Raw genomic sequence first — 4390 nt, 5'->3', positions numbered from 1 at the left:
TGGTGAAAAATGGGGGTAAAAAAGGCAAAAAAATGGGGTGAAAATGGTAAAAAATGGGGTGGAAAATGGTGAAAAATGGGGGGAAAAAAGGAAAAAAATGGGGTGGAAATGGTGAAAAATAGCAAAAAAAATGGGGTGGAAAATGGTGAAAAATGGAGTGGAAAAACATCAAAAAATGAGGAAAATCAGTCAAAAAATGGGGGTGAAAATAGTGAAAAATGGGGGGGAAAAAAGGAAAAAAATGGGGTGAAAATGGTGAAAAAATGAGGTGGAAAAATGGTGAAAAATGGGGGTGGAAAACATCCAAAAATGAGGAAAATCAGTCAAAAAATGGGGGTGAGAAAAAGCAAAAAAATGGGGTGAAAAAAGGAAAAAGTGGGGGTGAAAATGGTGGAAAAATGGGGTTGGAAAAGGTGGAAAAATGGTAAAAATATGGGGGTGAAAACCATCAAAAAATGAGGAAAATCAGTCAAAAAATGGGGGTGGAAAATGGTAAAAAATGGGGTTGGAAAATGTGGGAAAATGGGGGTAAAAAAAGGAAAAAATGGAGTGGAAAAACATCAAAAAAATGAGGAAAATCAGTCAAAAAATGGGGGTGGGAAAGGTGAAAAATGGGGCTGGGAACCCCAAAAATCCACCTGGGACCCCCCAAATTCTACCTGGGAGCCCCAAATTCCCCCAAATTCTCCCCAAGTCCACCTGGGAGCCCCAAATTCACCCCAAATTGATCTGGGAGCCCCAAATTCCCCCAAATTTCCCCCAAAATCCACCTGGGAGCCCCAAATTCCCCCGAATTCTCCCCAAAATCCACCGGGACCCCCCCAAAATTCACCTGGGAGCCCCAAATTCGCCCAAATTTGCCCCAAATTCACCTGGAACCCCCCAAATTCCACCCAAAGTTCACCTGGGAGCCCCAAATTCTCCCGAATTCCCCCCAAAATCCACCCGGGACCCCCAAATTCACCCAAATTCCACCCAAAGTTCACCTGGGAGTCCCAAATTCCCCCAAATTCTCCCCAAAATCCACCCGGGACCCCCCAAAATTGACCTGGGACCCCCCAAATTCCCCAAATTCTCCCCAAATTCTACCTGGGAGCCCCAAATTCACCCCAAATTGATCTGGGAGCCCCAAATTCCCCAAAATCCACCTGGGACCCCCCAAATTCCCCCAAATTCTCCCCAAATTCCCCCAAATTCCCCCCCCAAATTCACCTGGGACCCCCCAAATTCCCCCGAATTCTCCCCAAAATCCGCCCGGGACCCCCCAAAATTGACATGGGACCCCCAAATTTCCCCCAAAATCCACCTGGGACCCCCAAATTCCCCCAAATTCTCCCCAAATTCCACCTGGGACCCCCCAAAATTCACCTGGGAGCCCCAAATTCGCCCAAATTTGCCCCAAATTCACCTGGAACCCCCCAAATTCCACCCAAAGTTCACCTGGGAGTCCCAAATTCCCCTGAATTCCCCCCAAATTCCACCTGGGACCCCCAAATTCCCCAAATTCCACCCAAAGTTCACCTGGGAGTCCCAAATTCCCCCGAATTCTCCCCAAAATCCACCTGGGACCCCCCCAAATCCACCTGGGAGCCCCAAATTCCCTCAAATTCCCCCCAAAATTCACCTGGGACCCCCAAATTCCACCCAAAGTTCACCTGGGAGCCCCAAATTCCCTAAAATTCTCCCCAAAATCCACCCGGGACCCCCAAATTTCCCCGAATTCTCCCCAAATTCCCCCAAATTCTCCCCAAAATCCACCGGGACCCCCTAAAATTCACCTGGGAGCCCCAAATTCCCCCAAATTCTCCCCAAAATCCACCCGGGACCCCCCAAATTCGCCCTGGGAGCCCCAAATTCCCCCGGATTCCCCCCAAAATCAGGCGAGGCTTTTAAAAACCAGCATTTTAATGGTGGGGGAGGGGCACAGGTAATAAATAGGGTGTGGGGGGGGAGCTCAGGTGGGACCAGGTGGGACCAGATGGGCTCAGGTGAGGTCAAGGTGGGGCCCAGGTGGGACCAGGTGTGTCCAGATGTGCCCAGGTGAGGTCAAAGTGAGGCCCAGGTGGGACCAGGTGTGTCCAGGTGAGGTCAAAGTTGGGTTCAGGTGACCTCAGGTGTATCCAGGTGTGGCTCAGGTGGGACCAGGTGAGGTCAAGGTGGGACCAGATGTGCCCAGGTGTGTCCAGATGGGCTCAGGTGGGACCAGGTGAGGTCAAAGTGGGGCCCAGGTGGGCCCAGATGTGTCCAGGTGAGGTCAAAGTGGGGTTCAGGTGGGCTCAGGTGACTCCAGGTGTGACCAGATGGGCTCAGATGGGACCAGGTGAGGTCAAGGTGGGGTTCAGGTGACCTCAGGTGTGTCCAGGTGTGGCTCAGGTGGGGGCAAAGTGGGGCTCAGGTGGGGTTCAGGTGGGACCAGGTGTTCCCAGATGAGGTCAAAGTGGGGTTCAGGTGGGACCAGGTGTGTCCAGATGTCCCCAGGTGGGACCAGGTGAAGTCAAAGTGGGACCCAGCTGGGACCAGGTGGGCTCAGGTGTCCCCAGGTGAGGTCAAAGTTGGGTTCAGGTGGGCTCAGGTGTGGTCAAAGTGAGGCCCAGGTGGGCTCAGGTGACCCCAGGTGTGGCTCAGGTGGGACCAGGTGAGGTCAAAGTGGGGCTCAGGTGTGTCCAGGTGTGGCTCAGGTGTGTCTGGGTGTCTCTGGGTGTGCCCAGGTGAGGTCAGAGTGGGACCCAGTTGGGACCAGATGGGCTCAGGTGAGGTCAAAGTTGGGTTCAGGTGGGCCCAGATGGGCTCAGGTTGGACCAGGTGTGGCTCAGGTGAGGCTCAGGTGTGTCCAGGTGAGGTCAAGGTGGGACCCAGGTGGGACCAGAGGGGCTCAGGTGTGGCTCAGGTGGATCTCAGGTACCTCAGGTGGGACCAGATGTGCCCAGGTGAGGTCAAAGTGGGGCCCAGGTGGGCCCAGGTGGGGTCAAGGTGAGGCTCAGATGGGCCCAGGTGAGGTCAAGGTGACCTCAGGTGTGGCTCAGGTGTGGCTCAGGTGACCCAGGTGTATCTCAGGTACTTCAGGTGTGTCCAGGTGAGGTCAAGGTGGGACCAGGTGTGTCCAGATGTGCCCAGGTGAGATCAAAGTGGGGCCCAGGTGGGCTCAAAGTGAGGCTCAAAGTGAGGCTCAGATGGGTCCAGGTTTGTCCAGGTGAGGTCAAAGTGAGGCCCAGGTGTGTCTGGGTGTGTCCAGGTGAGGTCAAAGTTGGGCTCAGGTGGGCTCAGGTCTCTCTCAGGTCTCTCTCAGGTCTGCCCAGGTGTATCTCAGGTGTATCCAGGTGTGCCCAGGTGTCTTTCGGGTGTCCCCAGGTGTGTCCCAGGTATATCCAGGTGTCTCTCAAGTATGTCTCAGGTCCCTCAGGTGTCTCTCAGGTGTCCCCAGGTGTGCCCAGCTGTGTCCCAGGTCTCTCCCAGGTGTGTCCCCAGGTGTGTCTGAGGTGTGCCCAGGTGAGCCCAGGTGTCCCAGGTGTCTCCAGGTGTGCCCAGGTGTGTCCCCAGGTGTCTCTCAGGTGTATCCAGGTGTGTCTCAGGTCTCTCTCAGCTGTGCTCAGGTGTGTCTCAGGTGTCCCCATGTGTCCCCAGCTGTGTCTCAGGTATATCCAGGTGTGTCCCAGGTGTCCCCAGGTCTCTCCCAGCTGTCCCCAGGTGTGTCTCAGGTGTATCCAGGTGTGTCCCAGCTGTCCCCAGGTGTCTCTCACCTGTCCCCAGGTGTGTCTGTCTCAGGTGCGGCAGCAGAAGCCGCAGCCGCAGTTACCTGTCCCCATCTGTCCCCAGGTGTGTCCCAGCTGTCCCCAGGTGTCTCTCAGGTATATCCAGGTGTCTCTCAGGTTTATTCAGGTGTATCCAGGTGTCCCCAGGTGTCTCTCAGGTGTGTCCCCAGGTGTCTCAGGTGCGGCAGCAGAAGCCGCAGCCGCGGTTACCTGCCCCCAGGTGTGTCTCAGGTGTCTCTCAGGTGTCTCAGGTGTATCCAGGTGTGTCCCAGCTGTCCCCAGGTGTGTCCCAGCTGTCCCCAGGTGTCTCTCAGGTATATCCAGGTGTGTCTCTCAGGTGTCTCTCAGGTGTCCCCAGGTGTGTCTCTCAGGTGTGTCCCCTCAGGTGCGGCAGCAGAAGCCGCAGCCGCGGTTACCTGTCCCCAGGTGTGTCCCAGCTGTCCCCAGGTGTCTCTCAGGTATATCCAGGTGTGTCTCTCTCAGGTGTGTCCCCTCAGGTGCGGCAGCAGAAGCCGCAGCCGCAGTTACCTGTCCCCAGCTGTCCCCAGGTGTGTCCCAGGTGTCTCTCAGGTGTATCCAGGTGTCTCTCACCTGTCCCCAGGTGTGTCTCAGGTGCGGCAGCAGAAGCCGCAGCCGCGGTT

The 4390-nt window shown here is 55.7% G+C and overlaps 1 long non-coding RNA gene across 1 annotated transcript; it reads right to left on the bottom strand.

Moving 5' to 3' along the window:
* Positions 1-1887: 1887 nt before the first annotated feature.
* On the bottom strand, positions 1888-2956 carry LOC139586281 (uncharacterized). Its single transcript, XR_011677677.1, has 2 exons — positions 2727-2956; positions 1888-2673 (listed from the first exon to the last, which is right to left on the bottom strand). It is a non-coding gene; the product is annotated as an uncharacterized lncRNA (long non-coding RNA).
* Between the last annotated feature and the right edge of the window lie 1434 nt (positions 2957-4390).

This window comes from Agelaius tricolor, unplaced genomic scaffold (genome assembly GCF_023055355.1).
Source record: "Agelaius tricolor isolate 1412-34295 unplaced genomic scaffold, bAgeTri1.0.p SCAF_111, whole genome shotgun sequence".
Lineage (NCBI taxonomy): Eukaryota > Metazoa > Chordata > Aves > Passeriformes > Icteridae > Agelaius > Agelaius tricolor.
This window is presented reverse-complemented; position numbering and strand designations above follow the sequence as displayed.